The sequence below is a fragment of the Dendrobates tinctorius genome, unplaced genomic scaffold (genome assembly GCF_039654945.1).
Source record: "Dendrobates tinctorius isolate UK_male_01 unplaced genomic scaffold, ASM3965494v1 ptg000137l, whole genome shotgun sequence".
Taxonomy (NCBI): Eukaryota; Metazoa; Chordata; class Amphibia; order Anura; family Dendrobatidae; genus Dendrobates; species Dendrobates tinctorius.
The window spans coordinates 1,743,781-1,758,476 of record NW_027361805.1 but is presented as its reverse complement, the minus strand read 5'-3'; the positions used below and the strand labels follow the sequence as shown (position 1 = coordinate 1,758,476).

General features: G+C 49.4%; 1 long non-coding RNA gene across 1 annotated transcript in view; it reads left to right on the top strand.

The window, feature by feature from the left end:
* LOC141048595 (uncharacterized) overlaps positions 1–6,150 on the top strand; it is a 28,233-nt gene extending 22,083 nt beyond the window's left edge. The window contains exon 2 of the long non-coding RNA XR_012220098.1: positions 3,461–6,150. This is a non-coding gene — a long non-coding RNA (uncharacterized lncRNA). The remainder of the gene's footprint in view (positions 1–3,460) is intronic.
* Positions 6,151–14,696: the final 8,546 nt, after the last annotated feature.

Sequence of the window (14,696 nt, the reverse complement as noted above, 5' to 3'; positions counted from 1 at the left end):
AGCCACACGATGGGGCAGTACTTAATGATTCAGCGCTTGGTTGAACTGAAAACCTTTCTTGTAGACATGGCTAACCCTCAACTGACGCTAAATGAAAGTCAGTGGAATCAGGTGACTGAGCTGGAAAAATTGCTAGAGCACCCATTTACAGTGACTAAAAAATTACAAGCAGAGGACTTAACTCCAGGTATTTTCTTAAAGGAGTGGAAGAACCTGATGTTTCGCCTGTCCCAAAGAGGAGGGTTAATTGCAAGTGGCATTGCTACATCAATGAAACGGAGAGAGGAGCTACTATTACAAAATAACATTCTTTTGGCAGCTGTTTATGTAGACCCAATGCATCGGATTCTTCTAGATTATCAACAGCTAAGTAAAGGAAAAGAAGCTCTGTTTGAAATAGCAGTAAGGATGAAAGGGTTGCAGAACAGTCAGGAGGAACAAGAAGAATTTGGTCGTCCTGCCACATCTTCACCCTCATCATCAACTGATGAAGAATTTAATTTCGAAAAATATTTGGATCGCAAGGACCGTGCAAAGCGTTCCCGCATAGAAGAGTCATCCCCATCAAGGAACACAGCCAGTACATTTCAGCAGAATTTTTCATGTGCACTAAAAGAAATTGAGAAATTTTACCGTTCATCAAAAATAACAGTGCAACAAGCGATTCCTCTGTATCCTGACATTGTCAGAGATGTTGCCCGAGTGGTTACTGCTTTGCCACCAACACAAGTTAGTGTAGAGAGGTTGTTCTCTGCTCTCAAAATAATTAGATCAGATTTGAGGGCATCCATGAAGGAGGATCTGACAGAGGCAATACTTTTTCTGAGGACAAATTTATAGATTTCTTCTTATTAACTGCATAAAAGTGTTTATTGCATATTTACTTACAGTTTAGAAAAGTTTATAAAAGTTATTTGCTATATTCTAATTGTATTCTAATAAATGAAGTTTTTGCTCTAAGTGGTCTGATTACTTATATGATGGTGAGAAACTGAATAAGCACGATGTTTAATATTTTACAACAGTAAATTTGTTGTTATGAATTGGCCATTTATGAAGCAGCCGGAGTCGGAGCCTGATAAAATCCAGGAGTCTGAGTCGCAACTGTGGCTTACCGACTCCACAGCCCTGGTGTGAGGACCCCCTGCAGAGCTGTCATACAGGTCACAGGCAGGTCACAGAGCGGTCACATCGCTGCTGTGACCTGCCATTGGTGGGATCGAATGATAATATCGATCCACCAATCCCTGCACTGCCTGGTGACCATGGCAACCACCTAGGATCGGAGCTCACAGCTCCGATTCAAAGGCAGGTCATGCCCAGGTCATCAGGAGGGCACAGAGCGGTCAGAGTGACTGCTGCTGTGCCCTGTGGTTGGCGCGATTGCCGATCTAATCGATCACGCCAAACAGCTCCTGCAGGCCCCTGCCTAGGATCGGTGCTAATACAGCACCGATACTGGCAGGGCAGAGCGATGCGATCGCGCCAATCCGGGAGGGTTTTGCCGGTGCCTGGCGTTGCAAGGCATCGGATCCAGGATCGAGTACATCGGTACTCGATCCCAGCCTAGCACATCATTGTTTCAGCCGCGCCGATTGGCTGAAACAATGAGAAGCGCTGTGATTGGCTGTTGAAATTGTTGAAATCGAAACAGCCAATCACAGCGATCGGGAGGAAGGGAGGGCGGCTACAGACCCCTGGATGCCGAGGCCATCTACCATAAGGTAGGATGGCGTCGGAAATTTAATACCATCATCGCGACTGAAGTCACGATGTCGCATTAAATGCCATGACGTACTATCCCGTCCCTGGTAATTAAGTCCCAGGGCACATGGACGGGATAGTACGTCTCATGGCAGAAAGGGGTTAAACAAAAAAATTGGATCTAAAGTAAAATTTTTTTAAACATTCCAAATAATCCTGTGAAGCACCTGAAGGATCAATAAACTTCTTGAATGTGGTTTTGAGCACCTTGAGGGGTGCAGTTTTTAGAATGGTGTCACTTTTGGGTATTTTCTATCATATAGACCCCTCAAAGTGGCTTCAAATGTGATGTAGACAGTCCCAAAAAAAAAAAAAAAAGGTGTAAAAATGAGAAATCGCTGTTCAACTTTTAACCCTTATAACTTCCTAAGAAAAAAATTTTGGTTCCAAAATTGTGCTGATGTAAAGTAAACTTGTGGGAAATGTTACTTAAGTATTTTATGTGACATATCTCTGATTTAAGGTCATGAAAACTCAAAGTTGGAAAATTGCGAAATTTTCAAAATTTTTGCCAAATTTCCATTAATAAATGCAAGTAATGTCAAAGAAATTTTACCACTATCGTGAAGTACAATATATCGCGAGAAAACTGTCAATCACCGGGATCCATGGAAGCATTCCAGAGTTATTACCTCATAAAGGGATAGTGGTCAGAATTGTAAAAATTGGCCCGGTCATTAACATGCAAACCACCCTTGGGGGTAAAGGGGTTAAAACCCCCCAAAAATGTCTTGGTGTCCCCCTATAATTAATAACCAGCAAAGGCTATGCAGACAGCTGCGAGCTGATATTAATAGCCTAGGAAGGGGCCATGGATACTGACCACCCCGGCTAAAAACATCAGCTCTCAGCCAACCCATTACTAACCTTGGGGCTTGATGTCACCTGATGATATCAACCCCCCCTGGGCAACATGATACTGCAGGGCAGTTCTATTACGGCGATTTCAGTCTGTGTGCCCATTATCAGAAAATAGCAGCGTTTTGAACGCAGCGTATTTTCACTGCATCCAAAATGCTGCGATTTAGTTACGTAGTTAAAGCTGCATGTTCTTAGTGAACTGTGCGGATTTACCGCATCTAATGAATGGCTTTGGGGGAAGCTGCATGTTCGTAAATCCGCACCGCGGGTGAGTATACGCCTCGCTAAGTAGTAGCACATTGGGCATGGGATTTCTATAAATCCCATCCATTGTGCTTCTAATGTGTACAGTAGGTTGCAGTGTTTTGTATGTAGTGCAGGTGAGCTGCGTCCAAAACGCTGCTCTTCCTGAGCGTGGTCACATACCTCAAAGATTTTTTTAATTTATTTCAGTGTTAAAAAAGAAAACGTTTTGTAAAAAAAAAAAAATTGCAATTTTGTAATGTTTTCATTTTTGGGGGGAAGCACGGCAGTAAAAAAAAAGAAAAGAATCAGCCACACTTGGCCTTTGTCATATTGTGTATAAGGGGCTGGTGTAAAAACTAAAATTTTTCGTATTTTGTAGTAGTTTATTTTTACATCAGAAAATACGAAAATGATGTATTTATTTTATTTTTTTGAGGATACTGTTTTAAATGGGAGGGGCGGTTCTGTTACTGTGCAGAGTGACACTGTCGCCTTTTTTTCTTCATCTGGTGTAGTGTAGAAGTTGGGGAAAAAAATAAGGAATGTGTTCTGCAAGCGGAGCTCTAGATAATTCTGTTATTTCCTGCAGAGACAAGCCCTGGCTGGAAGACGTGATGGCGGTGTGTGCTGGATGAAAGATGAAAAACAAAGATGAAGGACTTCATTAGAGACATCACTGGTGAGTCAGTGTGTTACCTGTACACTGACACTATCACTGTGTTATCTGTACACTGACACTATATACAGAGCTCCTGTGTATAATGTCACCAGTGGTCACTGTATTACCTGTACACTATATACAGAGTGCCTTTGTACAATGTCACCAGTGATCACTGTATTACCTGTACACTGGCACTATATACGGAGGTCCTGTGCATAATGTCACCGGTGATCACTGTATTACCTGAACACAGACACTACATGCTAAGTACAGCTCTCCTGTGTATAATGGCACTTATGGTGATAGTATTATGTTTTTTTATTAATCAGTATTGTAGTATTCAGTCACCATGTCGTGGTACTATGTGGTCTGGGCATGGTGCCGTGGTATTTGTTCCTTGTGTGTGCTATTATTCTGTCACTGGTGGTAATATGTGGTCTGGTCATGGTGTGGCAGTATTAGTTCCTTGTATGTGGTATTATTGGTCACCATGTGGTGGTAATATGTGGTCTGGGCGTGGTGCTGTGGTATTTGTGCCTTGTATGCGCTATTATTCTGTCACTGGTGGTAATATGTGGTCTGGTCATGGTGTGGCAGTATTTGTTCCTTGTATGTGGTATTATTGGTCAGCATGTGGTGGTAATATGTGGTTGGGACATGGTGTGGTGGTATTTGTCCCTTGTATGTGCTATCATTTTGTCTCTGTGGTGGTAATATGTGGTCTGGTCATGGTGTGGCTGCATTTGTTCCATGTATGTGGTATTATAGGTCACTATGTGGTGGTAATATGTGGTCTGGACATGGTGATGGTGCGGTGGTATTAGTCCCTTTGGATGTGATTATTATTGGTCATTTTAAAAATTGAAAAATAAATAAAAATATACATAAATTGTATTGGATATTTTAGCAAATGTTCAATAGGTTACAGTAGAGTAGGGCCCGGCCAAAAGAGTCTACCTTGTCGTGGTGGCAGATTTACAAAATCTTTAGGCCAAAACAAGAGCTGCTGGCTAGATGTGTGATCTGGTAATGGGAACTGTTAATGTGTGATTGATGAGAAGTGCAGTTTTTACTGTGGACAGTTTGAGGGGTGGAGGTGGAGCCTGGGCGGAGTCTCAAGGGGGCCCTGAAAATTTTGCCAGTATGGGGCCCCCGAAATTCCTAGTGGCAGCCCTGCCAACGGGAAAAGGGTGTGCTCCGGTGGCACGCCAACGGGAAAAGGGTGTGGTCCGGTGGCACGCCAACGGGAAAAGGATGTGCTCCGGTGGCACGCCAACAGGAAATGGTGTGCTTTGGGGGCACGCCTACGGGAAAATGGTGTGCTTCTGTGGCACGCCTGCGGGAAAAGGATGTGCTCCGGTGGCACGCCAACAAGAAAAGGGTGTGCTGTGGTGGCACGCCTACCGGAAATGGTGTGCTTCGGTGGCACACCCAGCGGGAAAAGGATGTGCTCCACAACAACTGGAAAAGGGTGTGCTTCAGTGGCATGCCAACTGGAAAAGGGTGTGCTTCGGTGGCACGCCAACTGGATAAGGGTGTGCTGCGGTGGCACGCCAACGGGAAAAGGGTGTGCTCCGGTGGCACGCCCAACGGGAAAAGGATGTGCTCCCTTGGCACGCCAACAAGAAAAGGATGTGGTCCGCCAATGGGAAATGGTGTGCTTCGGTGGCACACCCAGCGGGAAAAGGATGTGCTCCACAAGAACTGGAAAAGGGTGTGTTTCAGTGGCACGCCAACTGGAAAAGGGTGTGTTTCAGTGGCACGCCAACTGGAAAAGGGTGTGCTTCTGTGGCACGCCAACTGGATAAGGGTGTGCTGCGGTGGCACGCCAACGGGAAAAGGTTGTGCTCCGGTGGCACGCCCAACGGGAAAAGGATGTGCTCCCTTGGCACGCCAACAAGAAAAGGATGTGCTCCGGTGGTCCACCAATGGGAAATGGTGTGCTTTGGTGGCACGCCAACTAAAAAAGGGTATGCTTTGGTGGCATGCCAAAGGGAAACGGGTGTGGTCTGGTGGCACGCCAACGGGAAAAGGGTGTTCTCCGGTGGTAAGGAAAAGCTATGTGGGGCTATTTATTTTGAATTTAAGGCTATAGGGGGCACAATATATTAAATAGAAGGCTTTCTGGGTCCCATTTTATTAAATTGAGTTCTTTGTGGGACGCATTATGGAGGGCTACATAGGGCCCATTGTATTAAATGGAGGGTTATGTAGAGCCTTTTATATGGGGCCCATTACATTATGTTGGGTTGTGCGGTGCCCATTACATTAAATGTTGGGCTATATGGGGCCTGTTACATTAACTCTGCTATATGGAGCCCATTCTACTCTATGTAGGGCTTTGTGTGGGGAGGCATTATACTGTTGGCAGGGCTGGCTTAAAAGGCCAAGATGGGCACTCTGCAGGCAAATAAAGTCCAAAGAATTCACTGCGGTGTCAGGCTAAAAAGCCCAAGATGGGTGTCCCGGTGTTAAGCAAAAGGGCCAGAACATGTACCGCAGTGGCAGTGTAAAAAAAAACCCAAGATGGATGCCATGGTGGTAGACAATAAGGCCAGTGAATGTATCTCGAAGGCAGGCTAAACAGCCCAAGATGGGCGCACTGGTGGTAAGCAAAAAGGCCAAGTATTGGGCCCTTCTGGCTGGCCCACGGGAAATGGTGTGCTTTGGTGGCACGCCAGCTGAAAAAGGGTGTGCTCTGGTGACACGCCAGCTGAAAAAGGGTGTGCTCTGGTGGCACGCCAACCGGAAATGGTGTGCTTCGGTGGTATGCCAATGGGAAAAGGGTGTGCTTCGATGGCATGCCAACAGGAACAGGATGTGCTCCGGTGGCACGCCAACAAGAGTGCTCCGGTGGCACGCCAACGGGAAAAGGGTGTGCTTCGGTGGCACGCCAACGGGAAACGGGTGAGGTCTTGTGGCATGTCAAGGGAAAAGGGTGTTCTCCGGTGGTAAGGAAAAGCTATGTGGGGCTAATTATTTTGAATTTAAGGCTATAGGGGCACAATATATTAAATAGAAGGCTTTCTGGGTCCCATTATAATAGAGTGCTATGCAGGTCCCATTATATTAAATTGAGTTCTTTGTGGGACGCATTTTATTAATTGGAGGGCTACATGGGGCCCATTGTATTAAATGGAGGGTTATGCAGAGCCTTTTACATGGGACCCATTACATTATACGTTGGGTTGTGCGGTGCCCATTACATTAAATGTTGGACTACACTCACTGGCTTTATGACATGGCGCATTATCCTGCTGAAAGTAGCCATCAGATGTTGGGTACATTGTGGTCATAAAGGGATGGACATGGTCAGCAACAATACTCAGGTAGGCTGTGGCGTTGCAACGATGCTCAATTGGTACCAAGATGCCCAAAGAGTGCCAAGAAAAAATTCCCCACACCATGACACCACCACCACCAGCCTGAACCGTTGATACAAGGCAGGATGGATCCATGCTTTCATGTTGTTTACGCCAAATTCTGACCCTACCATCCGAATGTCGCAGCAGAAATCGAGACTCATCAGACCAGGCAACGTTTTTCCAATCTTCTACTGTCCAATTTCGATGAGCTTGTGCAAATTGTAGCCTCAGTTTCCTGTTCTTAGCTGAGAGGAGTGGTACCCAGTGTGGTCTTCTGCTGCTGTAGCCCATCTGCCTCAAAGTTCGACGCACTGTGCGTTCAGAGATGCTCTTCTGCCTACCTTGGTTGTAACGGGTGGCAATTTGAGTCACTGTTGCCTTTCTATCAGCTCGAACCAGTCTGCCCATTCTCCTCTGACCTCTGGCATCAACAAGGCATTTCCGGCCACAGAACTGCCGCTCACTGGATTTTTTTTCTTTTTCGGACCATTCTCTGTAAACCCTAGAGATGGTTGTGCGTGAAAATCCCAGTAGATCAGCAGTTTCTGAAATACTCAGACCAGCCCTTCTGGCACCAACAATCATGCCACGTTCAAAGGCACTCAAATCACCTTTCTTCCCCATACTGATGCTCGGTTTGAACTGCAGGAGATTGTCTTGACCATGTCTACATGCCTAAATGCACTGAGTTGCCGCCATGTGATTGGCTGATTAGAAATTAAGTCTTAACACACAGTTGGACAGGTGTACCTAATAAAGTGGCCAGTGAGTGTATATGGGTCCTATTAAATTTAAATGTTGTGCTATATGGAGCCCATTCTACTTTATGTCGGGCTATGTGTGGGTGGGCAATATACTGTTGGCAGGGCAGGCTAAAAAGGCCAAGATGGGCACCCTGCAGGCAAATAAAGTCAAAGAATTCACCGCAGTGACAGCCTAAAAAGGCCAAGATGGGTGTCCCGGTGGTAAGCAAAAGGGCCAGAACATGAACCGCAGTGGCAGTGTAAAAAAAAAAAAACCAACCAAGATGGACTCCAAGGTGGCAGACAATGAGGCCAATGAATGTATCTCGATGGCAGGCTAAAAAGCCCAACATGGTCGCACAAGTGGTAAGCAAAAAGGCCAAGTAGTGGGACCTTCTGGCGGGCCCATGGGAAATGGTGTGCTCCGGTGGTACGCCAAAAGGAAATGGTGTGCTTCGGTGGCACGCCAACGGGAAAAGGGTGTGCTCCGGTGACACGCCAACAAGAAAAGGGTGTGCTTCGGTGGCACGCCAACGGGAAAAGGGTGTGCTTCGGTGGCACGCCAACGGGAAAAGGGTGTGCTTCGGTGGCACGCCAACGGGAAAAGGGTGTGCTTCGGTGGCACGCCAACGGGAAAAGGGTGTGCTTCGGTGGCACGCCAACGGGAAAAGGGTGTGCTTCGGTGGCACGCCAACGGGAAAAGGGTGTGCTTCGGTGGCACGGGAAGGCTATGTGGGGCTAATTATTTTGAGTTTAAGGCTATAAGGGGCACAATATATTAAATTGAGTTCTTTGTGGGACGCATTATATTAATTGGAGGGCTACATAGGGCCCATTGTATTAAATGGAGGGTCATGTAGAGCCTTTTATATGGGGCCCATTACATTAAGTTGGGTTGTGCAGTGCCCATTACATTAAATATTGGGCTATATGGGGCCTGTTACATTAAATGTGCTATATGGAGCCCATTCTACTCTCTGTAGGGCTTTGTGTGGGTAGGTATTATACTGTTGGCAGGTCTGGCTAAAAAGGCCAAGATGGGCACCCTGCAGGCAAATAAAGTCAAAGAATTCACTGCGGTGTCAGGCTAAAAAGCCCAAGATGGGTGTCCCGGTGTTAAGCAAAAGGGCCAGAACATGTACCGCAGTGTAAAAAAAAACCCCAAGATGGATGCCATGGTGGTAGACAATAAGGCCAGTGAATGTATCTCGAAGGCAGGCTAAACAGCCCAAGATGGGAGCACTGGTGGTAAGCAAAAAGGCCAAGTATTGGGCCCTTCTGGCTGGCCCACGGGAAATGGTGTGCTTTGATGGCACGCCAACGGGAAAAGGATGTGCTCCGATGGCACGCCAACGGGAAAAGGGTGTGCTCCGGTGGCACGCCAACGGGAAAAGTGTCCTCCGTTGGCACGCCAACATGAAATGGTGGGCTTCGGGGGCACGCCAACCGGAAATCGTGTGCTTCGGTGACACCCAACGGGAAAAGGATGTGCTCCAGTGGCACGCCAATGGGAAACGGATGTGCTACGGTGGCATGCCAACGGGAAATGGTGTGCTTTGGTGGCACGCCAGCTGAAAAAGGGTGTACGGTGGCATGCCAATCGGAAAAGGGTGTGGTCTGGTGGCACGCTAACAGAAAAAGGGTGTGTTCCGGTGGCATGCCAACAAGAAAAGGGTGTGCTCTGGTGGCACGCCAACCGGAAATGGTGTGCTTCGGTGGTATGCCAATGGGAAAATGTGCTTCGGTGGCACACCAACGGGAAAATGTTGTGCTTCGGTGGCACGCCAACGGGAAAATGTTGTGCTTCGGTGGCACGACAATGGTAAGTGTGTGGTCCGGTGGCACGACAATGGTAAAAGTGTGTGGTCCGGTGGCACGCCAACGGGAAAAGGTTGTGCTTCGGTGGCACGCCAACGGGAAAAGGTTGTGCTTCGGTGGCACGCCAACGGGAAAAGGTTGTGCTTCGGTGGCACGCCAACGGGAAAAGGTTGTGCTTCGGTGGCACGCCAACGGGAAAAGGTTGTGCTTCGGTGGCACGCCAACGGGAAAAGGTTGTGCTTCGGTGGCACGCCAACGGGAAAAGGTTGTGCTTCGGTGGCATGCCAAGGCTATGTGGGGCTAATTATTTTGAGTTTAAGGCTATAAGGGGCACAATATATTAAATAGAAGGCTTTCTGGGTCCCATTATATTAAATTGAGTTCTTTGTGGGACGCATTATATTAATTGGAGGGCTACATAGGGCCCATTGTATTAAATGGAGGTTCATGTAGAGCCTTTTATATGGGGCCCATTACATTATGTTGGGTTGTGCAGTGCCCGTTACATTAAATGTTGGGCTATATGGGGCCTGTTACATTAAATGTGCTATATGGAGCCCATTCTACTCTCTAGGGCTTTGTGTGGGGAGGTATTATACTGTTGGCAGGTCTGGCTAAAAAGGCCAAGATGGGCACCCTGCAGGCAAATAAAGTCAAAGAATTCACTGTGGTGTCAGGCTAAAAAGCCAAAGATGTGTGTCCCGGTGTTAAGCAAAAGGGCCAGAACATGTACCGCAGTGTAAAAAAAAAACCCCAAGATGGATGCCATGGTGGTAGACAATAAGGCCAGTGAATGTATCTCGAAGGCAGGCTAAACAGCCCAAGATGGGAGCACTGGTGGTAAGCAAAAAGGCCAAGTATTGGGCCCTTCTGGCTGGCCCACGGGAAATGGTGTGCTTTGATGGCACGCCAACGGGAAAAGGATGTGCTCCGATGGCACGCCAACGGGAAAAGGGTGTGCTCCGGTGGCACGCCAACGGGAAAAGTGTCCTCCGTTGGCACGCCAACAGGAAATGGTGTGCTTCGGGGGCACCTAACGGGAAAAGGATGTGCTCCAGTGGCACGCCAACGGGAAATGGTGTGCTTTGGTGGCACGCCAGCTGAAAAAGGGTGTTCGGTGGCATGCCAATCGGAAAAGGGTGTGGTCTGGTGGCACGCTAACAGAAAAAGGGTGTGTTCCGGTGGCATGCCAACAAGAAAAGGGTGTGCTCTGGTGGCACGCCAACCAGAAATGGTGTGCTTCGGTGGTATGCCAATGGGAAAGGGATGTGCTCCGGTGGCACGCCAACGGGAAAAGGGTGTGCTTCGGTGGCACGCCAACGGGAAACGGGTGAGCTCTTGTGGCATGTCAGTGGGAAAAGGGTGTTCGGTGGTAAGGAAAAGCTATGTGGGGCTATTTATTTTGAATTTAAGGCTATAGGGGGCACAATATATTAAATAGAAGGCTTTCTGGGTCCCATTATAATAGAGTGCTATGCAGGTCCCATGATATTAAATTGAGTTGTTTGTGGGACGCATTTTATTAATTGGAGAGCTACATGGGGCCCATTGTATTAAATGGAGGGTTATGCAGAGCATTTTACATGGGGCACATTACATTATATGTTGGGTTATGCGGTGCCCATTACATTAAATATTGGACTATATGGGGCCTATTACATTAAATGTTGTGCTATATGGAGCCCATTCTACTTTATGTAGGGCTATGTGTGGGTGGGCATTATACTGTTGGCAGGGCAGGCTAAAAAGGCCAAGATGGGCACCCTGCAGGCAAATAAAAAAAGTCAAAGAATTCACCGCAGTGACAGGCTAAAAAGGCTTAGATGGGTGTCCCGGTGGTAAGCAAAAGGGCCACAACATGAACCGCAGTGGCAGTGTAAAAAAAACAAAACAACCAAGATGGACTCCAAGGTGGCGGCCAATGAGGCCAATGATTGTATCTCGATGGCAGGCTAAAAAGCCCAAGATGGTCGCACAAGTGGTAAGCAAAAAGGTCAAGTAGTCGGACCTTCTGGCGGGCCCATGGGAAATGGTGTGCTCCGGTGGCACGCCAAAAGGAAATGGTGTGCATCGGTGGCTCACCAACGTCAAATGGTGTGCTTCGGTGGCATGCCAACGGGAAAAGGTTGCGCTTCGTTGACACGCCAACGGGAAAAGGTTGCGCTTCAGTGACACGCCAACGGGAAAAGGTTGCGCTTCAGTGGCACGCCAACGGGTAAAGGGTGTGCTTCGGTGGCACGCCAACGGGAAAAGGTTGCGCTTCGGTGACACGCCAACGGGAAAAGGTTGCGCTTCGGTGACACGCCAACGGGAAAAGGTTGCGCTTCAGTGACACGCCAACGGGTAAAGGGTGTGCTTCGGTGGCACGCCAGCGGGAAAAGGGTGTGCTTCGGTGGCACGCCAGCGGGAAAAGGTTGTGCTTCAGTGGCACGGGCAGGGGAAGGCTATGTGGAGCTAATTATTTTGAGTTTAAGGCTATAAGGGGCACAATATATTAAATAGAAGGCTTTCTGTGTCCCATTATATTAAATTGAGTTCTTTGTGGGACGCATATTAATTGGAGGGTACATAGGGCCCATTGTATTAAACGGAGGGTCCTGTAGAGCCTTTTATATGGGGCCCATTACATTATGTTGGGTTGTGCAGTGCCTATTACATTAAATGTTGGGCTATATGGGGCCTGTTACATTAAATGTGCTATATGGAGCCCATTCTACTCTCTCTGTAGGGCTTTGTGTGGGGAGGTATACTGTTGGCAGGTCAGGCTAAAAAGCCCAAGATGGGTGTCCCGGTGTTAAGCAAAAGGGCCAAAACATGTACCGCAGTGTAAAAAAACCCCCAAGATGGATGCCATGGTGGTAGACAATAAGGCCAGTGAATGTATCTCGAAGGCAGGCTAAACAGCCCAAGATGGGAGCACTGGTGGTAAGCAAAAAGGCCAAGTATTGGGCCCTTCTGGCTGGCCCACGGGAAATGGTGTGCTTCGGTGGCACGCCAACAGGAAAAGGATGTGCTTCGGTGGCACGCCAACGGGAAAAGGTTGTGCTTCGGTGGCACGCCAACGGGAAAAGGTTGTGCTTCGGTGGCACGCCAACGGGAAAAGGTTGTGCTTCGGTGGCACGCCAACGGGAAAAGGTTGTGCTTCGGTGGCACGCCAACGGGAAAAGGTTGTGCTTCGGTGGCACGCCAACGGGAAAAGGTTGTGCTTCGGTGGCACGCCAACGGGAAAAGGTTGTGCTTCGGTGGCACGCCAACGGGAAAAGGTTGTGCTTCGGTGGCACGCCAACGGGAAAAGGTTGTGCTTCGGTGGCACGCCAACGGGAAAAGGTTGTGCTTCGGTGGCACGCCAACGGGAAAAGGTTGTGCTTCGGTGGCACGCCAACGGGAAAAGGTTGTGCTTCGGTGGCACGCCAACGGGAAAAGGTTGTGCTTCGGTGGCACGCCAACGGGAAAAGGTTGTGCTTCGGTGGCACGCCAACGGGAAAAGGTTGTGCTTCGGTGGCACGCCAACGGGAAAAGGTTGTGCTTCGGTGGCACGCCAACGGGAAAAGGTTGTGCTTCGGTGGCACGCCAACGGGAAAAGGTTGTGCTTCGGTGGCACGCCAACGGGAAAAGGTTGTGCTTCGGTGGCACGCCAACGGGAAAAGGTTGTGCTTCGGTGGCACGCCAACGGGAAAAGGTTGTGCTTCGGTGGCACGCCAACGGGAAAAGGTTGTGCTTCGGTGGCACGCCAACGGGAAAAGGTTGTGCTTCGGTGGCACGCCAACGGGAAAAGGTTGTGCTTCGGTGGCACGCCAACGGGAAAAGGTTGTGCTTCGGTGGCACGCCAACGGGAAAAGGTTGTGCTTCGGTGGCACGCCAACGGGAAAAGGTTGTGCTTCGGTGGCACGCCAACGGGAAAAGGTTGTGCTTCGGTGGCACGCCAACGGGAAAAGGTTGTGCTTCGGTGGCACGCCAACGGGAAAAGGTTGTGCTTCGGTGGCACGCCAACGGGAAAAGGTTGTGCTTCGGTGGCACGCCAACGGGAAAAGGTTGTGCTTCGGTGGCACGCCAACGGGAAAAGGTTGTGCTTCGGTGGCACGCCAACGGGAAAAGGTTGTGCTTCGGTGGCACGCCAACGGGAAAAGGTTGTGCTTCGGTGGCACGCCAACGGGAAAAGGTTGTGCTTCGGTGGCACGCCAACGGGAAAAGGTTGTGCTTCGGTGGCACGCCAACGGGAAAAGGTTGTGCTTCGGTGGCACGCCAACGGGAAAAGGTTGTGCTTCGGTGGCACGCCAACGGGAAAAGGTTGTGCTTCGGTGGCACGCCAACGGGAAAAGGTTGTGCTTCGGTGGCACGCCAACGGGAAAAGGTTGTGCTTCGGTGGCACGCCAACGGGAAAAGGTTGTGCTTCGGTGGCACGCCAACGGGAAAAGGTTGTGCTTCGGTGGCACGCCAACGGGAAAAGGTTGTGCTTCGGTGGCACGCCAACGGGAAAAGGTTGTGCTTCGGTGGCACGCCAACGGGAAAAGGTTGTGCTTCGGTGGCACGCCAACGGGAAAAGGTTGTGCTTCGGTGGCACGCCAACGGGAAAAGGTTGTGCTTCGGTGGCACGCCAACGGGAAAAGGTTGTGCTTCGGTGGCACGCCAACGGGAAAAGGTTGTGCTTCGGTGGCACGCCAACGGGAAAAGGTTGTGCTTCGGTGGCACGCCAACGGGAAAAGGTTGTGCTTCGGTGGCACGCCAACGGGAAAAGGTTGTGCTTCGGTGGCACGCCAACGGGAAAAGGTTGTGCTTCGGTGGCACGCCAACGGGAAAAGGTTGTGCTTCGGTGGCACGCCAACGGGAAAAGGTTGTGCTTCGGTGGCACGCCAACGGGAAAAGGTTGTGCTTCGGTGGCACGCCAACGGGAAAAGGTTGTGCTTCGGTGGCACGCCAACGGGAAAAGGTTGTGCTTCGGTGGCACGCCAACGGGAAAAGGTTGTGCTTCGGTGGCACGCCAACGGGAAAAGGTTGTGCTTCGGTGGCACGCCAACGGGAAAAGGTTGTGCTTCGGTGGCACGCCAACGGGAAAAGGTTGTGCTTCGGTGGCACGCCAACGGGAAAAGGTTGTGCTTCGGTGGCACGCCAACGGGAAAAGGTTGTGCTTCGGTGGCACGCCAACGGGAAAAGGTTGTGCTTCGGTGGCACGCCAACGGGAAAAGGTTGTGCTTCGGTGGCACGCCAACGGGAAAAGGTTGTGCTTCGGTGGCACGCCAA